Raw genomic sequence first — 16060 nt, 5'->3', positions numbered from 1 at the left:
CCATTTGCACAGTTAGATGCAGTGGTCACTGCCCTTTCATCTGTATTCCAGCCACATTTAGAAAAAGGTGAAACTGAAGTAGAATGGGGTTAGCGGCTTCATGTATTAGGACTCACAGTCTCTTATTATTAGAATATGTGAAAGACCCTTTTTTTTTTTTTCCTGTTTCCCTTTTGGAGAAAAAAAACAACAACATTTTTTAAATGGCAAGCAAGCCACACCTGAGATTAATGAGAAGAATGCATAAAGGAAATATTTTGCCATTTTGCGGGCCCTCATGCTGCTTGTATTTATAGACATCTTACCAAGAGAGTGTGTCCTGCACAACATGCCAGAATGAGGGATGTTGAATGTTCAGTGACTTGGCTGCTCCTAGCTGTGCGTTGAGTTTGACCAGGGCAGGTCTAACAGAGTGCTGTTTCCCTACTTTGTTCGGGCTCCGATGTGTTATCTCTCAGCTAGCAGAACGATCTTGTGCTTTATTTGGCATGGGGAGCAGAAAGGGCCGAAGTTACATAAGGCTATTAAATCACAACCTGCCTAGACGTCTTCGGAAGGCTGTTAGCCTAGTTCATTCTGGGCAAATACAATTAAGGTCTTGGCTATTATTTACAGCAAATACCAGTGAAAATAACCTCAGGTTCCTGAGATTATTAACGCTGATGCTGAGGGGGAGGGGGAGGGGGAGGATCAATGTGTACCGTGTTCAGCTTTGCAGCTTGCACTGATTAAAAGCTGACTTGTCATATTCTATATCGTTGTACTGTAGTTATAGTAAATGTTCCTTGTAATGCATTTTCAAGTACAAAAATTGCTCTAAAAAAGAGCATTTAGAAAACTAATTCTATTGAAACCAATGAAGTGTTGACACATTGCCTGATGCAGATTTGTTTAAAGAGGCTTGTTTTAAGTTATGAAAGTACATTCCTAGAGGCAAGAATCAGTGACTCCTCAGTCTAGTGACTGAGAGAACAGTGAAGCAGTATGTTCAGCCAGCACCCCCTCATTAATCCTTTTTCCCGTAATTCTACCCTCGTCACCTTCTCCCTTGCCTGACTCTCTAGAATTTCAAACCTGCTGCCAGCCCAGGATCTCACTCAGAAACCATTCATTACTCAGGCAAGGCATTTATAATGTTTGCTGGTGTGTCAGTGAATAGAACACAGTGTAAATCTGGACTGAAGTGGGCTCCTTTTTGTCATCTAAATTGCTCCTATCCCTTGTGTTCCATAAGCCTTCGAAATCACTGGGGTTTTTGACACCCTCTTTCTTCTGAGAGTAGCGTTTCACAGTGCCCAACCCTGGGAAGGGAAAAACAATGGAGACTGTTTGCAGCTGAAAAGAGAGATAGACCATTAAGTTAAAAGCTTACTATTTACCTCAAAGTAGGCCACTAGCTTACATAGAAAACCTTCTATGCCTTGACCTGTAGACCCTGTTAAAATCAAAACAGGCATCTCTTGCATTCTAAACAGGCCCACAGTGTAACCAAATTAAGCAGTCTGGTGATGAGAGAATACTGGTAAATGGAGTGGTCAGCCAGACAAGCTGGTCTGATTTTCACATGATAAGCTGTGTTGGGGGAAAAGCATGCCCATTGTTATGTGGTTACTCCATGTTTCAAAGTTGCTTTACCCCAGGAAGGTATTTAGGGATCTTTACAAAATAACATGTGGAAACCAGGGTTCTGGTAGGATGGGTAGATATAGACACACTTGCTTTTGTTCACTTGGATGATGAGTTCATCAGATTTGCTATGGCCCTTTGTAGTCATGATCATCTATCCCAAAATCTGAGTAACTCTTTTTTGAATTCTGTGCCTGCTATAACCAGGACGTTCACCAAACCTTAGATTTTTTTTTTTAATTGAGGTGAAATTTACATAATGTAAAATAAATCATTCAGTGACATTTAATACATTCACAATGTATACAGCCATCACCCATATACAGTGCCAGAATATTTCATCACCCTAAAAGAAAATCTCATACCCATGAAACAGTTATTCCTCATTTCTACCACTCCCTAACCCCTGGTAGCTATGGATTTACATATTCTGGTTGTTTCTTTGAAACGGAATCAAACAACTTTTTGTGTGTGACTCTTCATTTTGCATAATGGTGTTGAGTTTCATCCACCGTGTAGTGTTTCTTTTGATGGCTGAATAATGTTTCATAATATGGATATACCACAATTTGTTTATCCACTCATCTGTTAATGGGCATTTGTGCTGTTTCTACCCTGAGACTGCTGTGAATAGTGCTGCTATACCTATGTGTGTGCATACATTTGTTTGAAAATACAGTTCCTTGAGGTATATACTGAAGAGTGGAATTGCTTGGTCACAGGGTAGTTCTATGTTTAACATCTTGAAGAACCTCCAAACTGTTTTTTCATAGCACTAATTCATTTGACATTCCTTTCAGCAATGCATGTAGGTTCCAATTTTCCCATATCCTAACACATGCTATTTTTCTTTTTCTGTTACCTATCCTAGTGGGTGTGAAGGGGTACCTCACCAGGATTTTGGTTTGCATTGCCCTGGTGACTAATAGTGTTGAACATCTTTTCATACACCATTTGTATATCTTATTTGGAAAAATAATTATTTTAATCTTCTGTCCATTTTTTAAGTGGGTTGTTTGCCTTTTTGTTGTTGAGTTATATATCATCAGGTTTTAGATTTTTAAGTTGTGTAGATGACCCTATCCACCTGCCCTGAGGAATAAAAGGAAAAATTAATCAGAACCAGTAGTTACTGTGAATATCAAGTTTCCCATTATAGAAGCTACTCTAATGAAAATAGTAGACTGAAAAACATATATGCATTGAAGACCAAAATACTCCACCACTTTCTGCCTATGTTACCTTCAATAATTACTTACCTTCTCTGAACCTTGCTTTCCTCATCTGTAAAATGGAACTAAAAATGTTCACTTCATATGCCTATTATGAAAATTAAAAAATAAATATAAAATGTGTGGCCTCAACAAGCCATTCTGTAAAATTTCTGTTCCTTTCTGTATAATTAATATGACCACATGGAAACATCATGAAAATTGAAAATCAAAGGCACATTTTGAATCTCTAAGAAATTTGCTTCTTAAAAGGATTTTATGATGATTCCAATCCTGCATGAAAGTATTTCTTTGTAACTAGCCTTCTGGTTTTTGTTATGTAAATCCTTATTTTCATATAGAGTGCACTTCGAGATTTTTTTTTTCAACGATATAAGTCAGTATGGAACTCAGAACTTGTTTCTGTTGGAGTATTTTTAAGTCGTTTGTAGTGTTCCAGTCTGGCCCACAGCTGAGCTATAGAACTACTCCTGGGTGGCATCATCCTCCACCCTGGATCCTGGTAGCAGGGCTCATCTGTGACCAGGAGGAAAATGAGAGCACAGAGCTGGTGCTGGGAAGAATTTGGAAATGGAGCATGGTTTTGGCCTTTCCCACATTTTTTCTGTAGCCCTATCTACCACCCAAGGCCCTTCTCCTCATGCCCTCATGCCCACTGTGCTCTGGAGTGGTATTAAGCACTCATCCTCCCCTTTCTGTTCTCCCCTCCAAGTCAAACCTCCACTCCTTCAAAGTCCTCTATTCTCTGAAGATACTAAATCTTCCAATCAAAGCTGTCAATTCTTTGGTACCCTCAGACAAGTCCATTTCAAAGAGTCCTTTGAATGTCAAAGATATATCTTCACTGTAGAAATATGAGATTTGGCAGTCCCCCCCAAATAACCAACTTATGAAGTATCAGTGGCGAATTCTTTAGTATTAAAGGACTCCATAAGCAGGCCAATTTTCTCACAATATCTCTTGACTCTGGGTCCTTAAGCCATAACATCTTGTCCAAGTTCTTCACTCTCTTCCCCTTTTAGCCCAAATTCTCTAAGAAGCCCATGGTTTCTTTGCAAAGATTTCCACAACAAGCCCTAGTGTAGGTGAGGGGAAATTGTGGTGAGACAGGTCCAATGGAGCCATTAAATTGAAAAGATTTTGTATGTTTCAGGTGGCTATAAGTTTAGGAGAACTGTTGTGTTTGGATGACCTGAGATTCACAACCAGACCTCTTACAACGAAATTTGGGGATGTTATTTGTGGTTTACACTCCTTTGCCCATTTTTTGTCATTTTTAAAATCTTCTCTCTTTTTGTATCTACCTCCTTTCTGAAATCCCAGATGTGCATTTTAATGTACTGTGTTACAAATATGGAAACTGAGGCCTAAACACCCTAAGGAACTTGTGCAAAGTGATAGAGCCAGTAAGTGGCAAGGCCAGGATTCCAGCCCGGATGTGTCTCCTTCTAGAACTGGAGCCCGTAACCACTATACATCCTACCCCAGCCAGTCACCTCTCCCAGAACCTGAGGTCTGGTGCAGAGCTTTGAGACCACTGAGTCCAGCTAATCCATTTCTCAAGTGCCAAAGTGTTGTGAGCTCTCAGTATTTATGTACCTCTCCATATTAGTCAGGGGTCTCCAGAGAAACAGAACAAACAGGATGTATATATAGAGAGAGAGAGATTTATTTCGAGGAACTGTCTCATATGATTGTGAGAGCTTGGCAAATCCAAAAATCTGATGGAGTAGGCCCACAGGCTGGAGACTCAGGGAAGAGTTACAGTTTAAATTCAAAGGCTGAGTGCTGGCAGAATTCCTTGTTATTCAGGGAGGTCAGTCTTTGTTCTATTAAGATCTTCAACTCACTGAAGGAGGCCTATATTTGGAGGGCTTTCTGCTTTACTCAGTTCTATTGATTTAAATTTAACCTCACCCAAAAGACACCCTCAAAGAAACACCCAGATTAATGTTTGACTAAATATCTGGACACCGTGGCTGAGTCAAGTTGATACTTAAAATCACACTTCCTTCTCTACCATCATCCGCACATTCAAAGTCACCCAAGCTTTGATTTCATTCAAGTGAATGAAGTGTTCTTTGACTAACGTCACATGTGCGCAAGCTGTTTCACTCACCTCTTTATTCACCCAACAGCTACTGATGGAGCAGCAGCTCTTGGGTAACTTTTTGGTGGACAGCTGTATTTTACTCATGAACTCAACCATCTAAGCTATGTTACAGTATCCCAGTCACTCGTGTGTGTCCATACAGTGGTCTAACCAATAAAACCCTCTCAGATTTCCTGTGAGGCAGAGGCAAATGCTTTTGTTAATTGCTGTGGTCAAGTCTCAATTTGAGAGAGACATGTTTTCTTGGCCCAGAGTTTAGGATTTCATGCTGATCTGATTGACATAGCTCAAATCAGTGTGACCCACCGCAGTAGTAGTTATCCTTTGATCTGGAGTCTAGTTTGTAATGTGACCCATTCAGATGGCTTTCCTGTAATAGTCAAGCAAGACAAAACCAAATCATCCCATTTATCTTAATGGTCTTTTTTTTCCTTCTTTGTTTCTTTCTTTCTGTTTTTTAATTTTTTTTTTTTTTTGGTTGTAAGGCCTTACCGATCTTTTGTTGAAAAAAGAAAGGACTTTGTGTATCTATCTGATGGGCTTTGAAATACCATCTGGTGTTTAATGTCATTGTCCTCTGTTCTCCCCATGGTATGTTGAATCATATCTTAAAAGTTCAACATCCATTCAGTGGGTCACCATTCAATATACTGTGTCATTATCAAAGATTTGGATTTACAGAATGCTACCTGGAAACAAAGCTCACTTAAAAGGCTGCTATCCCTAAAGTCACCTCTGCTTCCAGAGGTGGGCCTTCTAGTAGGACATCTGTTTGTCTGACATTTGTCACTGCCCCTTGGGTACCCAGCAGAACTTGTAGGCTTGCAGGTTGCTGGGTGAATTACAGAATTTTATGTGACAAAAGAAATACACACAACAGTGTTTTGCACTAATATACATGCCTGGGCATGCAGCACTTTTCTTTTATAAACACTCATATTAGCAATGACTGTGTGACAGATAAACTTCATTTTAATCATTAAATAGATGCCAAAAAAGTTGACTATTCACAGATACTTTCTAAGTGTTAAGTAGGAAAACCCATCTGTGAAATAAATTCCATGATGTATTGTTTTAGGGTGAAAAAAGTATAAGAGGATACACATTCTAGGATGCATCTATTTGACAGGTATGGATATTTTGTAAGAGGAACACTCAACTGTATTTAGCACCATTGCCAAAGCTTAAGCAGCATCATTAAATGCCTAGATGTGACTTGTGCTTACTGCTTTTAGAATAACAACATGGCTTTCTTTCTACACTTAGTAATGATCAGGATTACTTATATGAAACACAGGGGCATAGTGCTTTATGCAATAGTCATAAACAACATCTCCTAAAATGCATTTTTGCTTTTATACCTCAGTGAACAGCTCTGTTTGAGTAAATGATCCTTCCTTGAATTGTGTATACAGAGAGAAGATCAGCATTGGATTGTTGTTTTAATAAACTGGAAGGCTGCCAACATTCTCTGGGAAGAGGACAAAGACATTAATGCTAGCATGCAATCTAGCCCATGTTTGGATTTAAGACGGAATTTAATCTTCTTGCCTCCCTTCCCTTTTCCCCGCCCCCTTTCCAGTCCTTTCTTCCCTTGATACACAGTCTCTTTTCATGGAGTTAACTCAAGCTATCTTAAACAGCATGAACTAATAAAGGATGGCATTTTTTTAAAAAGGAGGCATTCACAAATGTTGGAATGTAGAACATTTAAAGTTCTTTCTCTGTACTTAGTTTAAGAGAGTGGTGATTAATGACTTTATGTTATCTATCAAAATGCTTCCATCATGCTGGTGATGTGACGCAAGATTTATGGTAATGAAAAACCTGCAATCCCTCCCCTGTATCTAAATCTATCAGCCCCACATTCATACAAAAAAAAAAAAAACACAGTAAATGATATATTTGTAGCTATCTGAAAGCAAGATCATTTTTAAGAGATTATGTACTGCCAAAAGGGAACATTCTTAAAATGTAGGAAACGATTTCCTTCCAACCTATTGCTCTAGTAAGCATCAGACTACAAATATCAATCTCCTACTGAAAAAAGGAAAATACTGAGCAAATGATGATCACATGATTAGGCTAGTAATGCTCAGTGAATTTCCTGTAATTTTCTTGGAACTCCTTTGTAATAACATTTGCAAAGGGTCACACAGATTTTCATTGGAAGAATGTGAAATTGTTCTTTGTGCTACATGTCTCAGAAAGAGAAAATCCACCAGGGCCTTGAATAAAATGCACTTGGTTCCATCTGTTAGATTAGAGTATTCCAAGTAGCATTATAAAAAAGCTTCATCTACGCTCAGCAACTGGAGGAAAACATGTACAATCATCCCCCCTCTCCATTAGGTAGATGTTTCTACTTCTACAAGAACTTATAGAAAGGATGAAAATGCATTTTTACAAACCGCCTGTATCTTGCTTTCCAATGCTCTCTCAAAATGTTGCCCAAATATAGACATAACATGCCCTGTTAGATTTGTAAGATCACATCAAAAAATAGAGCTGTTATTACCTGAGTTTAAGAACGAGTATATTAGAGAAGTGGATGCTGGGTCAGGTTCCCAGGACAGAGTCTCTCAACATGTGGAAGGGTGAGGATGAGAAATGAGGTGTGCTAAAAGAAATCTGTTTCTACAAGTAGTAAAAATATTGAAATTTGCAACTAATTTATTTTTTTTAATGCTGACCAAATCATGGGTATATTCATAAAAGTCTCAGTCTCTGTTACTTAAACTTCAAAATGCTTTAATGAATGGGAGAAAAGGGGAAAAGTTACCCCAAGAAGAAGCATAAATTTTTATCTAACACTTCTGTGCATCATCATGTGTTGTGTAAGCTCTGGGGTGGGGGGTGGGGGGGGGGGCGCGGAAAGCACTATTCTTTGCATCACAGGTACCCCTCCAAACCCTTACTCTGTAAATAGTCATTTTAGTCGGGGTCATCTACGTGTCAGGCTTTTGGGTGCCTACATTTTAAGATGATCCATTTCTGTGTGCTTTGGCAAGCAGACAAAGAGCACTGTAGTGGAATATTTTTCTTCAGGCAGAATTTCTACCTCCAGAGTGTAGACACAAGCTCAATGTGTTCCAGAAACAGCACAGACTTGTATGCCTTTGCCATTTCCTGCTGCTTTTGCTACTTCTGCCTCAGAGAGATGCAAAGGATTGAGAAACACAGCTAAAGAGAAAGGAATCCCAGAGGCCACAAGGCGAGTGGTAACAAGTAAGCGTGTGTGTTCTGTCTTACAGAGCTGAGTTTGAAGGGGGTGGGGGAATCTTGTTCAAATCACAAAAACTGCCTGTGCAGCAAATAGATTCTCCTCCCCCTCCTCCCACTACTAACACTGCAGAAAATGCCATCTATCAAAATGTTCTTAAAAGCAGTCCCTAAAAAAAAAAAAAAAAACAGTCCCTGATGATGCTGGAATAAAAAGGCTGTTATGACAACTGTGAGGTAGGAGGAGCCTCTTTTCCCCCAGTTGTCTATCTGACTGGATATCAGGGACCCTTCAGATTTGTAAGATCACACCAAAATCCCAGCATCCAGCTGACATGTTCTCTTTCTGCCCTCTTCCCCCAGCCCACCTCCAGATGACCTCAAGCTTGGCTCTTGGGGTCAAAGTCATAGGAAGGCAAATGTCATTTCCCATTGATTGCCTGTTCCTTGTCTTTTTTTTTTTTTTTTTTTTTGGCCTCAGTGTTTCTGGCCTCATTGGTCTTACTCTGGCCCAGACCAATACTTGTAGATGGTCTATGTTTGGCAAAGAAATGATGAAGCATTTTCAAGTTTTAAACCACTTTTCTAATTTACACTGAGGTTGATTTTAGTTTTGAAAAAATAGTGCAATGTCAGCATTATTGGCACCAGTATATTTGCTTCACTATCTTCCAGTATTAAAATGGTGTTAATAGTTTGGTTAGTTGAATTGGTTTTTTTGCCAGGTTGGTAAGAAAACCATGAAAATATCACTGTCTTTCCAAGGGGCAGGCCATTACCAGAGATAAGGAGGAAAAAAATATACTTTTTATATAACAATAACAAGGTAGAAAAGGTTCTAAGAAAACATCTTTAATTGCTTAAATTTTGTAAGACAGGATGAAGGAAGCAGACATGCACTCAAGCAAAAACTCCATCAAATTTTTGTTTCTCAAACAGGGTTACAACAAATAGAAACTAGCCAAGCCACAAAAATAACTAGAAGAAAAAGGATTTTATGCACACAAGTATCAGTGTTTGCAGGTTTTCTCACTGTTCTTCTCTGCCACTACATACATTAAGAACTTTTAACGGACTGACAATAGGGAAGAAAATGTCTTGTGGGATCAGTAATAATGCTATAATCCCACCATTTAGGAACCTGGGTCAAAGGGAAAAATCAATAATAATAATTGTGTTTTGTTTTAAATTTTTATACTTCTTTCATTATGAATTTTTGCATTATTTTGACTTTTTAAACATTTTTAACATTGACTTTTTAAACATCTTGATTACTCAATTTTTTGGTATCCCCTAAATTTTGTACCCAAGGCAAGTGCCAACCTGCTCCATTCACCTTAACCTCATCCTATCCCTGCCTTCAAAGAAAAACAAAACAGGAAATGGAGTAAATAATATAAGTCATTCTCTTAAATTTAGCAAGCTTAAATGAACATAGGGATTGAAGACTAGTTTTTGTTTGTTTTTTATTGAAGTATAGTTGAGTGACAATGTGTTAATTTCTGCTATGGAGCAAAGTGATTCAGTTACACACACACACACACACACACAAACATATATATTTATACACATTCTTTTTTATATTCTTTTCCATTATGGTTTATCACAAGATGTTAAACATTGTTCTCTGTAGGACTTTGTTTGAAGACTAGCTTTTTAATTATTGGTGTCACCAATACTCACTGCTTTCTAAAACACATACCAAAGTCATCGTCGTCATTCAGTCACTCAGTCATGTCCAGCTGTTTGTGATCCCATGGACTGTAGCACTCCAGGCTCCCCTGTCCTTCACTATCTCCTGGAGTTTGTTCAAACTCATGTCCATTGACTCAGTGATGCCATCCAACCATCTCATCCTCTGTCATCCCCTTCTCCCCCTGCCCCCAATCTTTCCCAGCATCAGGATCTTTACCAATGAGTCGGCTCTTTGCATCATGTGGCCAAAGTATTGGAGCTTCAGCTTCAGGATCAGTCCTTCCAATGAATATTTGGGGTTGATTTCCTTTAGGATTGACTGGTTTGATCTCCTCATAGTCCAAGGGACTCTAAAGAGTCTTCTCTAGAACCACAGTTCAAAAGCAAAATTCTTTGACACTCAGCCTTCTTTATGGTCCAGCTCTCACATCCAGCCAAGTTCTTAAGGATCTAGAACATTTTATGTAAATTAGGTTATGAATTTGGAGCTGCAATCTGGGTATTTTTCTTTACTAACTCCTACTTATTGCCAGTAGCCCTGTGCCAAGTAAGAATATGACAGTTATTGCCCCACAAGGAGGACAGGAGCCCCAGAACAAAGAAGTGAATTGAGTTAGCTAGGTAGATTTAATAAATATATGCGGGAGAAGTCTAAAAAGCTATAATGTTCATTTGTAAGAGTCAAGAGACTAAGCAGGGGCAGATTTTTCTCAGTTCTAAAAGTTTGGGTTTTAATATCAAGAAACAAAACCTTAAATATTGTCATAGTGTTTATACCTTAAATCACACAACAGGGTAAGTGTATGATGACATAAGGACCTACCATTTTCAGCCTGAAATTAAATAAGCATTTAATCAGTAGGTGGTAAAAGAATCATCTTAGGTAATGTGATAAAAGTATAGATATCAGTAGGTACCTGAGAAGATTCTTACCTACCATAAAGTAAGACACCAGTGGGAGCCAGAAAAGACTGGACTAAATATGGATGAGATGCACAGATGAAATATAAGTCCCCAGGCATAGAGAGAGCCCAGAGAATCTAAAGCAGAGATATAACAGAACACAGGTTAGAAGAGACCTCGTGGTCAGAATCCCAGCTGTATCACTTACTAGTATGTGACTGGGCAACATGACTTCCCTGTGTCTCAATTTTCACAAATATTAAGTAGATACTGTAACACTTAATCCTTTACATGAATTAGCTTATATAAAGAGCGTAGACTATTACGTGATTGATGTAAGTACAGTTTTAAGTTTGCTATATTATTGTTACTACTGAGAGAAATGCAGAAAAATAGTATGAGAATTCTCAATGAACTGAAATTTATAATATACAGAAACATATTTTAAGCTAGAAGTGACTGACAAGTTTAAATTTTCCACCCTAAAAGATGGAGATTCTAAAGCTAAGTTTAGTTTAATTATAGAGATTTAAAGAAACCTACATTTGTGTACACTGCATTCATTGTAAGACAGCGATCCTTGGTTCTCCCCTGTTTCAACACATCTTGGGAATCGAGCCACAGACTGCCTTTTTCCAGATTACATTTTCAAAGTTTGCATAGTAGAAGGCCTTGAAAGAGTGTTTCCCTTTGAAGGAAACAAGCCATGTTTGTTTATCATTCAGTAAAATAAAAATAGTGTCTCGCCAGGGCAAAATTCAGGCAGGCTCACGGCCCGTTATAAAAGATTTTGGTTCCCTAAGCTCAGGGTCCCCTGCTGTAACAACCTAGTCTAAGTACAGACGTCACCTGTCCTTCACTGTGTCCCCTGTGGGAACTGGCGCAAAGGGGACTGAGGCAAATACTATACTCTGGCTACTGCTAATGCTCTGAATAATAGTTCTTTGTCTCTGACCCAAGAGGCTCTTGTTTTCTGCCAACATCCATGACACTGGCAGGATAAATTATTAGCTTGCAAGTGGGTAAAATCTCAGAATCATCACATCCTATTTAGTATTATCAATAATTTGATTTATTGAAATGTGATTTAATAGTATAAGAACACTGGTATTTTTAGTTTTGGAAGTTTTTCAATGTTTTGTTCTCAAGTGACACAAATACATAAGCTTGTTTTATTCTTTGCCTACATTTTTCTTTAAAAAAGAAAAATACTTGTTTATATTTATAAAGTAATTAAAGGTTTATGCTAGTGACTGGAGATGTCCAAACGTGGCATATTCTAAACACATACACAGCCCAAGAGTATATCATTACCAAAACTAAGAACACTGCAGAATAAAGATTGTCAAGGTGTGCAAATTCCATCTCTCCATTTGTCGCATTCAGAGAAGGACATGGAATAAGAATCCATTAACGTTTCAAACTCAAGTTCAAGGTAATACCTTGAGAAAAGTAACAATAGCAAATAGTAAATTCAATGCAATTAGAAATCCATTATTTTATAATCTCTGATTAAAACCAATCAATTGAGTCACATTTTTGAAGGTTATTTAAGGAAATGGAAAACAAATCCAATGATGGTTTTATAATCATACAATGTTATCACTAACACAAGCATACAGAATATGTACTCACACCAACACAAACATTGTACAAGGGAGTCAGCATTTTTTCTTTAGCTCTACCCAAGCCTAGTTATTCTGGAATAACATGTTTCTGCCATCTGCCCATTTGTGAATGACTTGTAGAAACTGACATCTAAAATAACTTGATGGAGGTAATTAAACCTAACCAGTCTTGGCTATTTTCTCAAATGTCATAATAAAAGAGTGAAATTATATACTAAACAGAGTTGTTTTCCAAAGTGGGAAACATAAAAATTTAGGGAGACGAATTATAATGTTATGAGAGCAGTATTTTTACTGAGTAAACCAATGACTGTGGAGTTGTTGGGACATTTCTCCTCATGCCCTGCTGTTGGGAGTTGCCACTCCTCTCTGCTTTATTCCTCCTCCGCTTTCCTTACTCATTCATTATCAAATACACCCATCTTGTTTAAATAACATGGTACTTAACCTCTGTTTGATGTTGGGAATATAGGACTGCTAAAATTACAGCCAGAAGGATGTGAGAGAGTGTGAGAGAAATAGGAAAACAGAAAGAAATTTCATGTTTAAGTCTCATGATAACCAAAAAATATTTTAAGTTCAAAGTATGACATCTATTTCTTAAAGGAAAAAGCCAAACAGACAGTAGATATTTTAACATGGTAAAACTGGAGATGTGGATAGCTGTTTATAAGTTGACCATTTATTTCAGGCTTTTAGCATAGTTGTATATTAACAGAGTTCACTAACCATTTACCAATACCAAATGTCCGTCTAATCAAATCTCCTAAAATTATGGGAACTGAAAGAAAATCCAGTAAATGAATTTTAATTGCAATGCATTTTGTATTTACCTATGGGGTTTTCAGACTGCCCTTTAGCAAAATTTTGTCTTTTAAAATGGTTTATGGTGACTTAGATGGTACCCTTACAAATCACTGATCTTGATTGTATTATTTGGGTTATTTATAGGTACCCAGAAGAGATATGCATGGGTTATCTTTGGACTTGGGGATTATTAAAAGGATACATAAAGAATGTCACCTATTGCAGTCTTTCCAAGCTTCTAGGATTCCCAGTCCTATGTGTGTATCCCTTACACAATGGACTTCATGAAAAAAAAAAAAAAAAAGAACAATTATTCAAAATATTTCTGTAAAGAACCTGCACTCAACTGACACAACTTTTTCATTAATCTAGACTGGATTTTTCCCAAATGAAAGCAGGGCCAGTAATCTGCCATCCAGTAAGGAGCACTTCTATTAGCCAGGGGTTTATGCTAAGCCACTACACATTCCTCCCAATTTTCAGCCTATGTGTGAGACTGACTTTGATTTGAATTCCACTAACTAGTTTAATTGGTGCTGTTTGGTTATACACAAAAATAAGTTATGTCTAGTTGATGCCATCAGAGGTCTTTGTTGTCTGGCATACCCCAGTCACAGTGGTTGTCTAAGACCTGGAATTAAGAGGGACTAGCTCAGGGACTGGAACTCAAGGTTACCCAGGATTCTCTAGGTTTCTCTTCTCTGTGATTCTCTGCATGCCAAGTTTTACCTTGAGTTTGAAACTCTGACAACCAATATTTTACATCTTTCTATCTCTGCCACCTAAGAAGAAAGTACTTGATCTAGTTGTGAATGAAAAACAAATTAAAAAATTCTCAAGGAAATATTCCTCTTGGTTGCCCTGAGCCATGTGACCATTCCCATGGCCAGATTGTCTAGGAATAGGAGTACAAAGTCCAATGAGACCTCTGTGGTTAGAGTGAAGGGAAAAAGAAGTTTCTCAACAACAAGAAGTGAATGCTAAGCAGACAAAGCAATAGCTCACTGTTAATCTAACCTGAGGGAAAGGTTTGCTTTTATTTAAATTTCATATGGAATAAGCTCTAGCATCTGTGTAAGAAAGAACACCGGGGCTACTTTACCTAACATGGCAGCTCTAGGTGAGGCAAACAACTGAGACTTTGTGTTCACGATACAGCCTGTACAGTATTTAGTCCAAATTCCCTTCATTTAATAGGTAGGAAGATAGATCCTAGAAAAATAAAAGATAATCCACCCATATGACCGTCGCAAGTAATAGTATCTTAGTTTGTTTGAGCTGCTGTAACAAAAATCCCATAGACTGGGTAGCAACAATTTATTTAAGCAACAAACATTTATTTAATCACTATTAGGGAGGCTGAGATATCCAAAATCAGGATGTTGGCAGATTTAAGGTCTGCTGAGAGCCTCCTTCTTGCAGTCTCCTCACATAGCAGAAGGGGCAAGGAAGCCCTCTGCAGTCTCTTTTATCAGGTCACTAATCCAAGCAACAGTCAGAACTGGACATGGAACAACAGACTGGTTCCAAATAGGAAAAGGAGTATGTCAAGGCTGTATATTGTCACCCTGCTTATTTAACTTATATGCAGAGTACATCATGAGAAACGCTGGGCTGGAAGAAGCACAAGCTAGAATCAAGATTGCTGGGAGAAATATCAATAATCTCAGATATGCAGATGACACCACCCTTATGGCAGAGAGTGAAAAGGAACTGAAAAGCCTCTTGATGAAAGTGAAAGATGAGAGTGAAAAAGTTGGCTTAAAGCTTAACACTCAGAAAACTAAGATCATGGCATCTGGTCCCATCACCTCATGGGAAACAGACGGGGAGACAGTGGGAACAGTGTCAGACTTTATTTTTTTGGGCTCCAAAATCACTGCAGATGGTGATTGCAGCCATGAAATTAAAAGACGCTTATTCCTTGGAAAGAAAGTTATGACCAACCTAGATAGCATATTAAAAAGCAGAGACATTACTTTGCCAACAAAGGTCCGTCTGGTCAAGGCTATGGTTTTTCCAGTGGTCATGTATGGATGTGAGAGTTGGACTGTGAAGAAAGCTGAGCACCAAAAAATTGATGCTTTTGAACTGTGGTGATGGAGAAGACTCTTAGGAGTCCCTTGGACTGCAAGGAGATCCAACCAGTCCATCCTAAAGGAGATCAGCCCTGGGTGCTCATTGGAAGGACTGATGCTGAAGCTGAAACTCCAATACTTTGGCCACCTCATGCAAAGAGTTGACTCATTGGAAAAGACCCTGATGCTAGGAAGGATTGGGGGCAGGAGGAGAAGGGGACGATAGAGGATGAGATGGCTGGATGGCATTATCGACTCGATGGGCATGAGTTTGAGTAAACTCCGGTAGTTGGTGATGGACAGGGAGGCCTGGCATGCTGCGATTCATGGGGTCGCGAAGAGTCGGACACGACTGAGCGACTGAACTGAACTGAATCCCATTCACAAGGGCTCCACCCTTACAACCCAATCACTTACCAAAGGCCCCATCTCCAAATACCGTCACACTGGAGATTAGGCCTCAACATAATGAAATTTAAGGAGACACAGACATTCAGACTATAGCAGTTAAGAATAAATCCAGTTGCTCCCAACACATATTGTAGAGTGAACTGACATCCCTCCTAACATACACTCACAGGATTTGGGGAGGCCTGATTTGGGAGGTGAAGTCTGACAATGTCTTTTAAGAGCATTTTTACCTAATGAAGAGCAGAGAGAGGACTAGGGGCTTTTCAGCCTGGTACCAATTCACAGTCAGAGTTATAGCCTCATAACATTGTAATGGGCTTGACAAAAACTTCTGAGAGGAGAGGC

Source organism: Cervus canadensis, chromosome 4, assembly GCF_019320065.1.
Source record: "Cervus canadensis isolate Bull #8, Minnesota chromosome 4, ASM1932006v1, whole genome shotgun sequence".
NCBI classification, from domain to species: domain Eukaryota; kingdom Metazoa; phylum Chordata; class Mammalia; order Artiodactyla; family Cervidae; genus Cervus; species Cervus canadensis.
The sequence above is the reverse complement of the archived record's forward strand: the minus strand, read 5'-3'. Positions refer to the sequence as shown.